Source organism: Pteropus alecto, unplaced genomic scaffold (genome assembly GCF_000325575.1).
Source record: "Pteropus alecto unplaced genomic scaffold, ASM32557v1 scaffold95, whole genome shotgun sequence".
In the NCBI taxonomy this organism is placed as follows: Eukaryota; Metazoa; Chordata; class Mammalia; order Chiroptera; family Pteropodidae; genus Pteropus; species Pteropus alecto.
Genome location: NW_006441071.1, coordinates 4,170,650 through 4,189,200, shown reverse-complemented (window position 1 = coordinate 4,189,200; position 18,551 = coordinate 4,170,650). Strand labels below are relative to the sequence as shown.

The 18,551-nt window shown below is 34.4% G+C and overlaps 1 protein-coding gene across 1 annotated transcript in view; it reads left to right on the top strand.

Annotated features, from left to right (window-relative positions):
- CCDC171 (coiled-coil domain containing 171) overlaps window positions 1-18,551 on the top strand; it is a 256,342-nt gene that overhangs the window by 235,369 nt on the left and 2,422 nt on the right. The gene's annotated exons all lie outside the window — the stretch shown is intronic.

Here is an 18,551-nt window from a genome sequence, read left to right as displayed (position 1 = left end):
ACTGAGTATGCAGATGGATCCTGAGTTAAACTGCTGGATGGCTTGTCAGCTCTATTTGATGTTAGTTTTCCCTTTGAAGATTCCTGTTTCCTACAAGTTCATGGTAGGAATGAAGTTCAACGTAGTAATGATTCTATAATACCCGTGAGTTTCTCAGTGTTGTTAACAGTATCATCACTGTTGTCATTGATGCATATAATTCAGTGACCTTAGAATTGATTTGCATGATGGCAGTTAGGCAATTTCATCAGTTTAAGGATGAGAAGAACAGAAACCTTTAAAGGCAAATGTAAAAAGATCTTTTTAGATCAGTGCGAGGAACAATTATTTATGAATTCAGAACTTCTGAGATGCATATGGATATGGAGTACATCATATAGAGGATGTTAAGAAATTGTGCTTGCTTTTATTTTTGTAAATGCTGAGAGCACTATATGTTTAAAAAACAGGCTTGTTCATGTTTTTATATAATAATTATATACTAATTAAGCATGTAATAGCAATGAGTTAATATTTATTAAATGAATAAACCCCAACTTAAAAAGTCATATATTTATTTTGAGATCATGTAGGAGAATTGAAATATGTTCCTTTATGATGAGATTTATTATGCACTTGGTGTTATATAAATTTATTTTCAAGTTACAAACTTTTCATTCCTACTCTAACTCCTTCTGAGGTTCCAGTTTGGTCCAAGGGTGGTCCTTGGTTTTGAAGAGATCTTGGAAACATTGGTAAATCCTCTCCTTTTTGGTTCTTAGCAGTTTAGGAAAAAAGATAAAAAAGATCGGGTCCCAAGAATCAACTAATATCTCAGGGGGTATGCCAGATAACTGCTACTCATTCAAACCAGACCTGTATGTTTAGAACTAGATCATGATCAAGACCTGATGGCCTACACACAGTTTTGAAGAAGTCAGGTATTGTGTTTAATCATCTTTAAAGATAGCCTTACCACCCACATTGTGCCTGACTCATTACTAAGTATCCAACCAAAGTTTGTTGAGTCTATGAATTTTGTTGCCTTTTCAAGAGTTCTATAATCTTTCAGAGCTCCTTCTCTTCCCATATATTATTCAAGAAAGATAGTTGTATCTGCACATGGATTGAATAAAAAAAAAAAGGTGTAATGAGTCACTGAGTTGAGGGAATTTATAATCTCGTTGGTGAATTAGGACAGAATCACATAAAGCAATAAGATGGTAAATACTCAATGGAGTTTAAAATGATAGATTTATTTGGACTGAGGTGGTTAGGGAATTTTTTGGTAATTTGTATTTGAACTTGATTTTGAAGAAATGATAGAGTTTTAATAAGCAATTTTGGTCAGGGTTAACTATGGGAACAGAAAGAAGATGCTGTTGGCCTATACCCAATTAATGTCAGGCTATGAGTTGTTTCTTTCTTTCTTTTTTTTTTAATGATGACAATTTTGTTTACTTATGTAATTTTTTTTTACAGTTTTCAAAATACATCCATGTATATAACTTTGTACCTTTGTGTGCATGTGTGATAAAGGTGTTACTTATGAGATTCAGAAAGGCCAGGCGATTTGTGCAGTATCACCCAGCTAGTAAGCCAAAGAGCTGAGACTGCTGGCTCTTTGTAAACCACTGTGGCCACCACTGTTCTCTTTGGACTAAATCATCTACAGTTTCTTACTGATGCCCCCTTGTGACCAAGGGAAAATGTCTTCTAGGTAAAGGCACAGTCTATGAACATGAAACAGAACAGGGCTTTTGTGTGTGTGTGTGTGTGTGAGTGTGTGTGTGTGTGTGTGTGTGAGTGTGTGTGTGTGTGTGTGTGTGTAGATATACATATATATATAGTTTTAAAGCCAGGGGATTGATACAGAGCAAAAAGAGGAGGAGGAAGATTAGCTAACATTTATCCAGTAATTCCCATGTGTAAGACAACAGTCTAAGAACCTAATACATGTTAACTTGTTTAATACTCAGAACCACCCCTACATGTATGTGTTATTTTTTCAGTATTATTATTATCTCCATACAGTGTGGCTTGCTAGGTGCTAAAGCAAAGATTTGAGCACAGGCAGTCCAACTCAAGAGTCCTTTCACAGTAGCTGGTTTGTGGGCTTTGGAGTGGGATCATTCAAATCCTGGCTTCACAACTCTCTTGCTAACAATGCAATCCTCATTCAATTAACAGCCCCTTCAAGAATGCTTCAGTTTCATCATGTGTAAAAATGAGAATAAGAGCAGCTCCTCTCTCTAGGCTTCTAGGAAGATCAAAGGAAAGGATACCTGTAAAGTCCCTGCTATTATTATTAATGCCATTTCTATTATGTTCTAATTAGTTAAGCAGAGGTTATAATTTTTACTTGTTCTCCAAATAAGAAAGAACTACCAAGGCCTCAAAATATCTCTCTATCCCAGGCAGAGCATTGTAGTTAGCCTTAGAATGCCTTCTTTTGGGCATTTTTATATCTTTGTCTTAAAACGTAATTTAGTTAGGTTTTAAGATCTGTTGTTAAATGCCTGCTTAATGATGGCAAGGGGAGATAGTACTTTTATATTTTAATACTTTAATACTTTCTCAATACAGGATTTTATTCCTTAGGTTGTAAAATTAACATTTTAATCTGCCTCATTTTTTGCATAAATAATATCCTATTATAATAAAATTATGTTGATTTAAAAAATGAAAAAAGTGATACTAACAAATCAAGTTACTTTGGGATTTAGTAGAGACAAGAAATTGCTATAGCATGAATTTGGATAATGGAACAACAAGCGACGTTTGTCACTATTGTTATAAACCATTTCTGCATGTGTTTGTTAGAAAATTGTAGTTACACATATATTATAGAAATTCTGAGACTTTGACATTCATAGACATTAAAATTTGTTTCATGGGGTGTTTGTAGAATTTTGGGATAAAAGTTTATGTTTATCATGGCATCGTTTAATATACTTTAAAAATACCCTACTTTCTGAACACATTTGGTTTATAATGAAAGTAAAATATTCAGCAATTGGAAATGAAGGAAAAAAAGGTTAGTTCACTTTAAGATATAACTTGGTCTCATAAAATATTTGCTTCATTTGCTTAGTAACATTTGAAGACTAAATGTATACCTTTACCAGAAGTGATGTTCATGAACAATGATCATTAAAAGTTAATTGAGCTTAGGAAGTCCACAAGGTTTTGCTGAACTAATATTTAAGCTATTATTTAAAATAGTCAGAAGTAGAACTATATAGGTGTCTTGAGCCCACAATTATAAGAATAATAACCCTAAAACATTCCTTTTTATGTTGTTAATAGTTGATGCAGTCAGTTGAATAGAATCCTCTGGAAAATTCATGGCACCCAGAACCTTAGAATGTGACCTTTTTTGGAAATTGAGTCTTTGCAGAAATAATTAGTTAAATTAAGATGAGTTCATATTGGATCAGGGTGGCCTTGATTTCTAACCTATAGACTTCTAACCTATAGAACTGTTAGAAAATAAACTTTTATTATTTTCAGCCACCAATTTGTGGTAATTTGTTACAGCAGCCCTAAGAAAATTATACAGTTGGTAAGTTTAATATGGGGTTTAGTCTCATAAAAAGCATTATTCAGGGTAGCTATAAACTGAAATTAAATTTGAAAATTTGGCAAATTTTTGTTTATATTCCAAATACTAGTAATTTTTTTAATTGTGCAGCTTAATTTTGTCTTATGATTTGCCTTTACTTAAAGAGTGTATAACAAAACATGGCCTGTCATTTTGGGTGCATTAAAGCTCAGGAAGTACTCCTGTATTTTATCAGTCCGCATTCCTTGTCTGGTTAAGATGTCCAGTAGTTTCGGGATAGAAAAATGTGAAACTATTTTCAGGGAAACAAAGAAATTAAAAAGATTTAAAATAGTATCCAAATAGAACCTTCATTTCAAATAAGCCATTTATTCCCATTCCTTAACAATTCTGTAAATAATGAGACCTTCCTCGAATTAGATTAAACAAGCCATCAAATCCTTAAAATAGGACGGTAAATAAAAAATGCCTCTAGACCAATAAAAGGCTTATTTTTTTTTTTTTGCTGGTTCTGTTATCTGTTCAGAAATAAATGTCTAAGAAACTTCCCAAATTCTTACTGATTTTTTTCAAATTTAGGTATTTTCAATTATTGTTTATTTCTATAAAAATGATATTATCAGAACTCAAAGTTTTAAATTCATCACTAATTCTCTTCATGAGCAATTTTTATTCTTTACATCATCTGAAATGAAGCAATAATCAAAGAAGTACTTAATTATTCATTTACTTAAATGTTTATGGAGTACCTACCATATGCTACGTCCTTTTTATCAGGTAAGAATACTAATACTAGTAAGAGTAATAACAACAACTGCTATTTATTGAATACTTACTATGTGGCAGATGAAGAAACTCAAGTGTAGAGTCCAAGATTTGAACCTAGGTAGTGTGAACCCAAAGTCCTCATTCTTAAGCATTACATTATAGTACATCCTTAATAGGATGAGATAAGGGATTTTCTCTCAGGGATCTGGGAAGTTTTTGTGAGAAGACAGACATATACATGAAAACTTGTAGTGAACTGTGACAAGTCATATTAAAGAAGTCCAAGTGAGAAGTGAGAATTATCTGTGTGAGGGTAGTAAGTGGAGATAGAGAAGGGTTAGATTCTAGGTAGATATAGATGGAAAAAATTGGCAGGACTTAATGAATAAAATGGATACAGGGTGGTTTCCAAGCTGCCGAGGAATTCTATCAAAATTTACCCCTGCTTTGAGCTTCTGGTAAGAAGTGAGCAGTAGTCAAAACAACAGATATGCATTTTTTTTTTTTTGGTAGAGAAAGATTTCTTTCAATTTGAAGGCATATTACAAAAGCATCACTACTTGAAGAGCTGACTTCAAAAGTGTAGAGTCTTCTCAGACTCATATTGAATGACAAGGCATGGTTAAACTCTACTTGGTCTGATGTAAAGGAGTGCTAAATCTCTACTAGGATTGGTTCATGGTGGGGAGGCTGGAATTTCTCATTCCTATAATTAGATTTTCAGCTTTGATTACTGATAGGATCCTTGGAATTGAAATAACACTGTCTTACTAATAGCTATAAAGTTCTGCTAATAATAGAGATCTATCATAAAGTAACTCTTTTGGTGGCATCTTTATTATATAGCTTTACAAATGTAGTTTTCCAAAGATAGCATGGTTTATATTACTTTTTTTGGTTTATGTAACATTGTTTTCTTTCATAATTTATACAGTGCAAATCAGTAAAAGCTGATTATATGCTTAAGTTTGAACATATTGGGAGATGAAAAAAAATGAGAGATCATTTTCAATAAGTATAAAAATTTTTATTTTTTAGCCATATGTATTTTCAAGTATATTTCATCTGAAAACTAAGTAGCATGACAAAGATTTACAGAAAAATGTCAAGTTTGTCAAAAAATGAATTTTTAGGAACAAAGGCTGAATTTCATACTCTTGAATTATACCTAGACCTTTCTGTCCTTAGTTGTCAAATGGTCTTTTTTTTATGCCAGGTCATCTTTATATAGTATTATTATTAGAGAATTATACAGTATTATTATTAAAAATTTAGAATACCAGATCATCTTAATATAGTATTATTATTAAAGAATTATACAGTATTATTATTAAAAATTTAGAGTAAAAATAACTATAAATTGATTGCTAGTTGATATTAATTTTTGATAGTCTAAAAATCAAATCTCAGAAGGGCTTAAAGAACTGATTTAAAATTTAACTTTAGTCATGTAGAAGTCTGTTTTTGAGCAGCTTAATGCATCACTATAATATTTCCTAGATTCCTGTCCAATTCAATACATGGAATGACTAAATTGTAGTCATACTAGTTGTGAGCACACAGGCAGAAAGTACTTAAACATCTTGCCGTGTGTGAGCAGTTCGAGGGCAGGCAGACACCATGCACCTTGACCACCTATTATGAAGCTTTTTGCTGCCATGTCAAGTGAAAGCGAGTTAATTGGGTGAAGCTGTGGAGCATGTTAGGGGCCTGGTAAAGGGTTGCTGTCTGACAGCTGAATGTCAGCAAAAGCCAGTCAAGTGTAGCTGAGAGACAGAGACCTGTCACAAAGTTCCTGCAGACTAGAGCACAGTTAGGAAGCTATGGTTCCGTCTCGCTTTCTCCCTCATTGCATCCAAGCACCTTAAAAGATTTTACACTGTATATGTCAACTCTTGTTCTCTAAGCTGTTTCCCCCTAACTGTCCTGCATTCAAATGATTGAACAAAAGATGCTAATGTTTAGCAAAGTGAATGTAAATTCCCTCTTTTCCCCTTTTCTGCCCAAGCAGATAGACATTCAACTCGAAGGCAACTTTGAAGGTTTACATCAAACAATTAGATTGCCTCCAAATTTAGCTTACAATAGAATCTTTTCCTCAAGAGAGTACAAAATTGAAAATTAAAGTAGTAGAATAAGCAATGCATTTTTCTCTGATACAGAAAATCTAGCTTAAGGGAGCTCGGATTCCTACCTGGGTGTCTCGAGAATGGACACTTGCCAAGGTAACTTTCCTCTTATCTTTTGTTACAGGCTTCTTTCTTTCTTTTTCAGAGTGGCCTAAGTAAAATGCCATAATGACACTCACCAGAAGGTCAAGAAAGATAAACACAGAAAGGAACTCTTCTAAAACTCTAGCCACTCTAGAAAGGAAGAATTGGAGAAAGTTAGAATTATAGAAAATGAAAGCTAGCACTGTCCATTAGAACTTGCTGTAATGACGGAAATATGTCTGTTGAGCACTTAAGAGTGTGGCTGGTACAACTGAGGAACTACGTTTTAGGTTTTTAAAAAAAGGAAAATCCCAGAAATTTATTTAATGTTTGCGTGGTACATTTGATAGAGAAAAGTTGAGACTATTTGCTTTGGGTGTCCCTGCTGAATTTTAAGTTTTAATTTTACATTAAATTAAATTTTAATTAATTTAAAATTAAAAGATTACATGTGACTAGCGGCTACCATATTGAATAGCACAGGTTTAAGCAAATAGCAGGTTGTGATATTGTGCTATTATAAAAATATGTGTGGGGTGTTATGATAACATAGAGAAGCGGCATCTAACCCAAATGTGAAGTGATAAGATGGCAGGGGAAGTTTGGGGAAAAGTGAGTCTTGAAAAATTATAAAAACTTGACAGAGAAGCCTCCTTTTAAATAGAAAGAACAGCGTGAAACAGAGACTCTGAGATAGAAGAAAGCAGGACGTGCTTCTGGATCGGCATTTCGATTAGTACCAGGGAGCAAGGTGTTTTATGGAAAATTTCCTTCATGCAGTAGTGGCCTCCAAGGACACGACCAGGCAGGTTATTCCAGAGGTCACAACAGAAGGTTTCACAGACCAAATTAAGATACGTTCTCAAGTCATATGGTTTATCATATCAATTTGAAACATACAGGGAGAAGCAGAAAGGATATGGTAGGGAGCCAGCAGAGGGGGCCATACTACCTGACTCCTTGGATGTGCAGTGTTCAGGTGACTTGTCTTTCTGGGCTGCATCAGCCTTCTGCATTCTTTGTGAGGTTAGGAGGACCAGCATGGAGGTTTGAAAAAAGAGGCTTGGGAGACTAGGTGCCTTGGGCCACTTAGCCATACTTGTCTTTGAAGAGAGATGCGGGACAAATACTGCTGGCCAGTAGCTATAAGCTTTCTACTTATGCTGCTCAACAGCTATGGGTTTTATCTGCAGTTCCGTGTCCAGTTTAAGGATGACATTAGCCTAGAGGTGGCATATCTCTACTTATGATATGGTCTTTCCATCTCTTTCTATCTATAAGTGACCTGTCTTTCAGGGTGCTAACTTATTATCTATTCTTAACATGTAGATTCTTCCTATGTCTCATAGACTTCTGGCTGATTCATTCTTTATGCTTAACACGTATTATGAGCCTCTATCCAATTTTTCCTGTCTTCAATAGCAAATTTGAATATTCTCAAATAATAAGCAAATATACAATAAAGAAAAATAAGAAATAGAGATAAGTCTGAGGGAATGGTTTGTTTACAAAAATTAAAACTGCATTTAGGCTAGAGAAAGTGAAGGACCATTTAAATAACTGAGGAAAGAATTTAAGTAAAGAGCTTTAAAACCTATGTCAAAATCATTATTTTGCAGATATCGTACTCTGTCTGAACTTCATTGCAAACAAGTGTAGGTTTTTTGAAAAGTCGGTGTGCAGGATTTGGGGGAGTTAATTTGAATAAGGGCTTTGGCGATTGTTGAAGGACTGGTAGAGATTTTGTGGGCAGATGTGGAATGGAGAGAACAGCCTAATGTTTCTCCTCTATGCAGGCCTAGGGACTGGTATCTGGACACTTAGAAAAAAGATATCTATAGGTGGAAGCTGAAAGAAATGTTTTATGACAGATATTATGTGACCCTGGAGTCTAGTCACAGTTGCCACAGTTTTCAGGTGACAGGGAGGGGAAGGTGGGCATGTGGTCAGTTCTTTGTAGAACTGTCACCCATATGGCACAGGGAGCCCTCTAATACTTTGGAGGCAGGACCTGGTGGAGGGATTGCAGACACCCAGCGAGGGTACTTGAGGTCTGTGTGAATAGCTCAGGGAATAACCAGTGACCTTGTCTGTATTGGGACCTTGTCTGTAACCACAGAACAATGAAGCTGGTGAACTCAGTGCCACTGTACAGTAAAATGTAACACTACGAAAATAGCAGTTCTGTGGTTACATACTATTTCAGCAAATTCCAGTTTAAGGAGAACTGGCTTACAGTGCAGATAGTTAGGGATAGTGTGAGCTCCCCAAGGGCAGAGAATGTTTTTGTGCGTAATTCACTGCTGTATCCTGGTACCTGGAACCATATCTGGCACATTGTAGGTACTTGATATATCTCTATTGAAAGAATTGATGAATAAAGCTACTTTAGGATACTAATGGTGGATGTAGGTTTATAAATGTTTTATACATATGCAACCATTGGGAAAATATATCATATGAAATTGAGCATGTGAGGAATAGATTCCTGAAATTTAATTTATAGGTATATTATTTTGGAATTTTGTGGTCGCTGCATTATTCTCACAGTTCTATAAGATTTTCTCCCTAGAGATGAATTTGGGTTGAGACAACTGAAAATGGCCTGGTTCTATCAGAAATAACATTTTTGCCTATCATGTAAAGGAAGCGTCATTGCCTGCTAATTGATTTGTTTTGGAGCGTACTCCCAAGTACGCTCAAAAACTTGCCGTGATTTGAAGGCATTCCACTGATGTGAACCCCAGACCACATGATTTGACTTACATCTGAAGTGCCCCTCTCTCAATGAGCAATAGAGAGACCACATTTTTTTAACAGAAGATAACCAGTCCCTCCATAAAGGCCCAGTGGTAGCATTGGTCAATGAGTCAACAGCCCTAAGGCATATAAGACGTATACCTTGGATGGTCAGTGGGGAAATAAAGACTATTTGTAACAACTTGTAAGAATTGCTAGGGATTTTAGATGTGATGTTGTGGAATAATGAGGGAACATGATTTAAAACAGTGGTGGAAGGAAGGGGCATGGGAAAACGGTTTCAAATTTTAAGATTTTTTTTGCTAATTTTGTTGAGATATGTGTCTGACAGGTACTTAGAGTGTTAGTAAGATTTAAGAAAGTCTTCTCTTTCAAGCAACGTTAAATTTTAGATGATTCTTTCCTTCTTCTGTTCCTCTTTACCTGAGTGTATTGTTAGTAATTTCACTCAGAGAAAAACATACTGCTGAAAGGCCTAAGTTTATAGATTCCAGATTATTACTAAATTTTTGACATTTAATAAAAAATGTTTATAACTTTAAGAAGAAATTCTTCAGTAATGAAAAAGTGGTCAGAAAACTTTTGCCTAATAGTTCCCAGAGGGAGTGTGACATGTGTACATTTTGACCACAGAAGTTGTAATTTGGCAGCTGAAAGTGCTATATGGGCTAAAATGAAGGCACACAAGTTGTAAGTAGCCACTCTAGGAAAGGAGTTGCATTTGTGCAGAGCAGAGGTCCAAGTTACTCCTTGTAATTATTTGTGTATGTGATTTCTTAATGTCAGATTGTGAATATGAGTTTGATAACCACAAATGTTGAAATAAGAATGTATTCTTAGCTAAATTAAAATCTTTACAAAACTTACAAAACACTTGGTAAAAGACCTACCCTCTGAGACCTTTAACAAACCAATTACATTTTCATTTTGACCACATAGTTCAAGTCATAACTATACTAAAATACAGGTTACACTATATATAAAATTAGTTTTTTTAAATAAAGGGTCTTCAGTTATAAAAATAAGGCATATTATTGTAGGTAATTGGAAAACACTGAACTTTAGGGAAAAAAATTAAATGATTCCAATACCTCAAAACAAATATCATGTAATTTTGCACATTGCCTTTTTACTTACGTGGTCTAGCTCAGAGGTAAGCAAAGCACAGCCTGTGAGTCAGATCTACTTTGCTACCTGTTTTTGCATAGGCTGGGAGCTAAGAATGGTTTTCACATTTTTAAATGGTTGAAAAAAGTACAAAAGAAGAATAATATTTCATTTTGTGAAAATTATGTGAAATTCAAATTTCAGTGTTCATAGATACAATTTTATTTGGAACACGACCATACTAATTCATTTACATGTTGTCTATGGCAGTTTTGGAGGCTACAGCAGCAGAGTTTAGTAGTTGCAATAGAGAATGTATGGCCTGCACAAATAGAGTATTTATTACCTGACTCACCTTTACAGAAAAAGGTTGCTGATCCTTGGTCAAGCCTAAGCATTTGTCCATGTTATACATAAGTTTATAACCATAAATTTTACAGCCACATAATATTCCATCAACTGGCTACAGCTTACTTAACCATACTTCTATTGTTGAATATGGGATTATTTTCCCTTTTTGCCTGTTATTATTAATGTAAGTAACCTAATCATAAATGGAATTGTTGGATACAATAATATTAACCATTTAAGATAGCTGCCAGATTATAGCTCAAGTGGTTCTATCAATTTATGCAATCTCTAGCAATTTGTGAATGCCTATTTCATAGTGCCTTCACTAATATTTAGTATCATAATTTTTAAAATTTAATTTTGATTTGCAATAAACATCTCATCTTACTTTTCATTCTTGATTACTATTGGGATTTATTTTTTACTATTTATTTTTTAATCAGCCGTATTTTTACTTTTGTGAACTACTAGTTCATAGCCTTTGTTCATGATTCAAATAGTTTTAAAGATCAAAAATCAATGGCATCTTTCTATATAGTATGCGTATATTAAAAATATAGTTTTCATTTAATATTTGTACCTTTTTTATAAACTTGAGTGTATGGATAGATTTCCATTTCAAATTCTCTCTGAGTTATCTGGGACTATCTGTTTCTAAGACACAGGGAAAAAATGGCCTCCTTTGTGTTTTCTGACCATTTTTGGCATTTTCTGCCGTTAAGTGTATCAAAATTGCCAAGATAGTAACAAACTGGGAGCACAGGAGTGTAAAGAAAAGTAGGAAAAGAGAGAACAAAAGCCATTTGGAAAAATTCTTTTACTCTTTTTCCAACCTCAGACATGTCAGGAAATGTAAACATCCAACAGAAGAAAATGGGAATTGTTATCTTGTCAGGCACAAGACATCTTTAAAGTAATTTAAAATTAAAGTTTAAATGTTCTACTGTAATTTAAAACTTCAGTGCTAAATTTTATCTCTGAATATAACAACATGTAAGTTCCTTTGGTGAAAGGGCTAGCACTTTTATTTTATGTAAATGCCATAAAATCTGTTTATTCCAGCACTCTGGATATTCAAATATTGGACTATGGTAAAATATATTACCAAAAATATAAACATTGATATTTAGCCTCTATTATAATCTATGTACTTTTATTTTTCAGTTTCACAGAGATTTGTTGAATTCTTACTATGTTTATGAAACAGCTCTGATATTTAAAAAAAAAGGCTTAGGCTGTGTCTTCTTTGAGTGGCATGAAAAAGTTGTGGTCAGGCATCTGGGAGGAGAATCAGGGGGATCAAGACTCACATCTCTTTCTACCACTTACAAAGCTGTGCAAAATGGAGCAATTTATTCTACTCTTCTGAGCCCCAGTTTCTTCAAATGTAAATAAGGACAGTTGGAATATTTTCTCAATGAGTTGTTAGAATTGAAATAATGCCTACAAAACTAACGCAGTGCCTGACATATGCTCAATACACGTTAGCTACATATAAATTTGGAACTTATTATCACTTGAGAAGAGTAGAAAGAGAGGTGAAGAAGGTTAGCTATGTGTGCTATGCATCTTGTGTATATTATTTTATTTACTCCTTTTAACAACCCTGTGCAGGGTTAGTCTTCCTACTTCAGAGATAAGGATGCAAGTTCATGTAGGTCAAGTAGTTTGTCAAAGCTCACATACTTAATAAATGGCAGAATCAAGTTCAGAACCCGAGGTCCATTCAGCTTCAAAGACCATATTCTTTCAACTATACTGTGCTACTTTTAATTGGGGCATAACTGTATATTTGTAAAATAACCAAATAGAAATATAAGACCATAACCATGAAGTAATAATGTGAGTGGTTTGTTTGTTCATTCAGCCATTCATCAGTTAGAAATCTTATTTCGTCTCAGATGCTCTGCTAAGTGCTAGGAATACAAAGTCAAGAATCAATCACACTAGGTGTTCATAGTTTTATAGGGGAGATATGAGTGTATACAAATAAATAAAAATAGAAAAATAAATGCTCATGAAGGAATATAAAAGTGTGATTGGATGTTACAGCTAATCGTAGTTGGGGAAGGGTAGGGCAAAGATCTGGAAAGGACTTACAAACAGTTACGTCTTGAGCAGAGTCTGAAAGGTAGAAAAAGCACTCATCCCACAAAGTGTAGAAGGGTATCTTGGACAGTGGACAGGCAGATGTGAACTATGGAACATCATATGTATAGACTCACAAGTTCTACATAATTAGATTGCAGAGTACAAGTGAGGAAATGGTAGCTGAGGCTAAAGGGGAAGCAAAGAATTTGTGAACCAAGCTGTAGAGAGCTTGAGCATCACTTGGCAAAGGACATGCATATAAGGAAGCACGAAGAATCGAGGCCATTAATCCAGTTAATCTACACATTAACCACGTAGTCAAGGCTGAATTTGAACCAGGTAGATTGACTTTAGAGCTCTGGCTTTCGAACCAATACAGAATGTCTGTTTGAGGACAAAATCGTTGTGATGTAAATCAAATTTGTTATTAATATCTTCCACCTCTCTTTTCTAATTTGTTTCTGTGTCTATGATTGCCCTTCTTGCTTACTCTCTAGGTACCCAGGCCTCTTCGATTGTTTTCTATCTGTCTAGAGGCTCCTCTACAATGCTCCATTGACTGACATATCCCCACATATCTTGACGTCAGTTAACTAAAGAGCCAAATTGGTCTGTACTAAGGTTTAATGACTTATGGGGAGAAATATTCTTATAGGTTTGGTATTGGTAGCCAAAAATTAGAATAATTGGTAACTACAAGAAATAAATATTTCATGATGTGATAGCAAGTATATATGAATGTATATGTATATATATATGTTTATATATACACATATATAATGTATGTATGTGAATGCATGTCACAAGTATGTATATGTATGTATATATGTGTATATATATCAGGTGCATGTATATGTGTGTGCATATATATATCAGGTACATAACTGAGCATTCCACAAGAGAAAACTATATATGTGGTTATTGCCAACTCTGGTTATTTGTATAAATTACACTGTCCTATGATGCCAGCATGGCAGAACTAGAAAGTAGACAGGTAGAATTTGGTTAATTAACTTGAGGTATTTGGAAGGAAGGAAACTGTGATATTGAGTACTGAGACTCTAGTGGTAAGAACACATTAGGAGCTAATGTAGAAATGGTGAGGGAGCCTCATTGTAAGGCTCTCTTGTGGGGACTTTGATTCCTTAATCAGTTTATGTGGAGCTGCACACTTCGCTTAAAACCAGTCAATAATTTACAGAGCTTAAAACATCATCATGGAGGTCAAAGTAATAAAAAATATACTGTAGAATTTAATTGGATGAAGCCACATCATCTAAACTGTGGCTAGTCTTGTTATCTGTTTGACATTTTTTAGAACCATGTGCAATATGTATTCCTTCCCCTTAAGAATGGCCTATCTATATCCCCTCAAAATCATAAATATTATATTTGAGAGACTCTGATTTCTGGGTTAACGTCATCCACAAAAGTTGAGTGTTAACATTATATCTTATGTTGTCTCATGCGGAATTACGGTGGACCTGTAGAAGTTCAGAGCTGGAAAGAGGCTAGCTAGCTACTTATTATAAAGGTAAAGCAAGTGGGATCTAGAAGGACTAATTCACCTGCCTAAAATAACTGAGCTGGATTGTAACAGACCTGGGAGAAAAAACTGTAGGCTTCTGATTTCGTCTAGTACTCTTTTCACCATACTTTGTGCCTAGCATAATCTCCATGCAATACTGTTCAGGCTTACTAAATCATACCAGCCCTCACTTTTTATAATCCTAGATTCTAGAAGACTTAATTTGATCATAAATGCTACACAGGAGACATATAGCTTAGTGTCATTGTTTCAGAAGCTTTGGTCTGCAAAATTGCTTTGATTTATATACAATTTATTGAGTGATTATCTTGTTATTAGACTAATGCTTTATTTACTTTTTTTGTTGGAAAAATACTCTTAAAAAACTAAGATATTAAAGCTTTGAAAAATAGCTATTGGGCATGTTCAATTACAATATTTCATAAAATTTTTTAAATGCAGAAATTTAGTGGATACATTTTGTATTCTGAATATATATTTATTGATGGACTATAACAGTTCAAATAGAATCATTTACAGCTTGTTGAGTAAATAAAAGTGCTTCCATAAAGATTCACACGACTCCTAGCTTTTATTTCAGGTAACTAATTTTTTTTGAAAAATTGCTTAAATTTAGATTTACATGAGAGAGTACGAGAACACCTCAGTAGTCTAAAAAGTAGTTTAAATGACCATAGACTTTACAGATTTAAAGTATAAAATCAAGTAATGAAAATTAACTTTTAATATCTCCAATAAAAGTTACTTAACTGTCTTTTACTCGCTGTGTTATATTAAAAGTGTTATTGATATATTTCTGGGTGTTATTTGTAACAAGAGAAATAGTTCATATTTACTTGTTTTTTTAACATTACAGTCTGAAATCAGAATTTCACCAGAACTTTTGCTGGCTTATTTTTAAGCTATTAAGTGACTTAAAACCAGATTTTATTCTATTTCAAGGAAATAAATTATTTTCTAGCAGTGTACGGAATATGGAGTATGACAAATGACCCTGGTAACAAAAAAAAGTTGTTTTTATATACACAAAGGTGTATCTGTTTACTTGGTGGAGGGCATACTTTTTGTGGAGTGCAAATCTTTAAGGAAATCACTTTTTTGAGGTTATTTTTTATGTTTAAGGTCAGAAGATAGTGTGCAAAAAGTGAATCTCAGATTTGAAATGATAGAGAAATACTCAAAACCACATTTCAAGGTCATTTAGTAAAAAGCTATATTAGTCGAAAAGACGCTTTCGGACAACATGGTTGAAAATAGACATATTAAAAAGTAAGATGAGAAAAGACAAAAGAGAGACCCTTTGTTGAGTGCCAAGATCCATAGAATATTAAGGAGAAATGAGCAATTAGAGACCTTCCCTAAAGGACAGCCTTCCATACATAATGTGTTAGGTTGATGGAGTCACAAGAACAAAAAAAGGAAACTTCAAGCATAGAATATAGATTTGAGTAAATTATATATATGTTTAACATTGCAAAACAGGAGTGATTGGTCAGTCTGGCACTGTTATCGTTCTCTAGACTGAGGCATCAAGGAGAAAAAATCCTCGGAGAATATTTGACCTTCTTTCTTCGGATTCTGCACATTCCCTTTTCATTCGCTGTTTTCTTAGACAGCACTTGAAGTATAAAGATGTAACAACAAACTTTTGAAGCCTTGCCTGACAATATTCTTTTATCATAATAAAGAATACTATTGCTATAACTGAGTTTTAGTAAGCAGAAAATCAGGTCCCACCATCTCCTGCTTGCCAGCATTCCCTTTACTCTCAGGTCTGGCAGAATAAATTAAGTTAGTAGGTGGCATTGTCGTCTTTTTTTGCAGTACCATCAATCAAGTAATGCTCCTGCCAATTCAGACACACAGCTAAAAATAAAATCAGGAAAGATGGTTCTCGGGGCAGTAAAGGTGCAATAAAAGTACACCTCCAGCCTTTGATGCACTGAGATGTCTGTGTTCCAGTTCCGATGTGATATGCTCAGCCCTGTTCAGATTCTGCAAGTGAAACCTCATCAGTGCTACTAATCAGGGTCAACGCATGATCTCAGGAGTTCTGTCCTTCTGTGGGGCTGTGCTAAACCCGCTCCTTCATAAAGCCATTCCAGTGGCCATTTTAGGTGTTTTTTTTTTAACTTCCAGCATAAAAAGAGATGACTTCCATCAGCTGTAGGCTTGCAGTGGAGTATCAAGAAATCAAAAGAACAGAGATCAAAGAAAATTGCTGAACTAGGTGTTAGATACAGCCATTGATTTTTCTCCAGTTGTAGTTTTAAAAAAAATCCACAAAAATGGTAACACATACAACAGTTGAATTTCTAACACTTTTCTACGGCCAGAGATAACTAACTGCTCTTGTGTTTTCACATGTAGAAATGGTTTTGTATAACATGACATAATAAAACAGATCCTTAGAGTTCACACTATTTTGTTGTCAAAACTGTGAGGGAATCTACCTAAAAGATGTTTTTTAAAAAATGTTCTGTGGTATAAAATATGGTTTTTAGTGGAGACACTTATGACTAGACTTATTATCTCAGCAACATTTATTTCCTGGGAATCTAGAGAAGTCTGACATACAACTGATCACTATTTTCCTTCTATCTATAAATGTTGTAAAATAACACCTATCTGCTTTACTGGTAAGACTTTGTTCATGCTAACTGTTAACTACTCAGTACTGATGTTACTTAAGGCTTAAATATATAGCTTCTTCAAAATATTAATTCTATTTTCAAGTACTTCATGAGTATGTGTATTTCTTGTTTGATTTCCAATAGTTTCCGGATACGAGCAATGCTTTTAAATATGTGACACATTGTTTTCATGTTGCAATCCTGTATTTTGATGCATGATTTTTAAATACTTGTAATAGAACAGTATTTATTAAAACAGGGTTGTGGCATCATTATTAAAGGCAAAATGTTCATTTCACTGGCATTTTATATCTCAGTGCGCTATTTTCTAGAGGTCACTAGGACTGACTTTTTTTCTTTGTGCCGTATTTGTCAAGTAAGTCAGACTCATAGATTTTAAAAACATACATATCCATAGTTCATTTTCTTTTTTTAAATTTTCAAATGAACATTTATTAAATATTAAATGGGACATGGTTAAGAGATACATCTCTTCTGCCTGTGGATGATACTCCACTCTGTGTATCCTCACCTGGGTACGTCCTATGTCTCTCTAGTTTTTTACAATTCTTTAGTCTCCTATAATGGAAGAGTAGGCATGTTCAGAAGCTTAGAGGCTTCTTAAAAAGTTGTGGTTAACAGAGTAAAGATGACAGCGAGTGGAAAATCTGCTTCATTTTAAACAAGTGCTAAGATGAACTCGTGGCTTTCCACAGGGATGCTGGGCTCTTCTTAATAATCATGAGTGACATTTGCTGTGGCCTCCTCAGTGGCTTCTTCCACAAATCTGCAGGTGTTTGATTTCATATCAGTAGTCAATATGAAAACCTGTGTATTCTCCAAATATACGTTGGTGGTCGATTCTGCATCACCAATAAAGTCTAGGCCAGTGATTGACTCTGAGTCAGTGGTTGTTGGCTTTAGTGACTCTAAGTTACTGAACATGTCTGTGTCTGAGTCAATGTCAATGTGTGGAGGTAATGCAGGGAACATTACAGCCAGGACAAACCAGGTAGAGAGGACAAGAGCCTTCCTGATCACGGTGCTGGCGGGGAGCACAGGAGGCTGGAGAAGGTGCGGAGGCAGGTGGCAGACCTTGAGTGCCATAGTTCATTTCCTAAGGAGTCTAATCTTCCATTTCATAAAGCATGTGTTATATAGCATAAGGAAATAAACACTATTAGCGCTGGTTTCTGCATATTGCCAGCGAATGGAAACAGAGGTAAAAATGCCTGATTGTATTCACTCTTTGATTCAATAACTTTATAAAAGTTTTATACAAAGTTTTAGTGTCTAAGCAAATTCCTAATGTCCTGAAAACTTTATGACATAAAGTAAATGAGAGATACACTCCACTTGAAAAATAATTTAACATTTAATGTATTATTATATAAGTATATAAATGGCAGTGTCCACTCCATTTTATACTACAGTGATTATTTGTCCATTTCTCTGTTTACAGTTTTAGACTCTCTAAGAGTTTTCAATTCTGTGTTTATTATTTTTTTCTTTTTATATCACAGACAGGATCACGA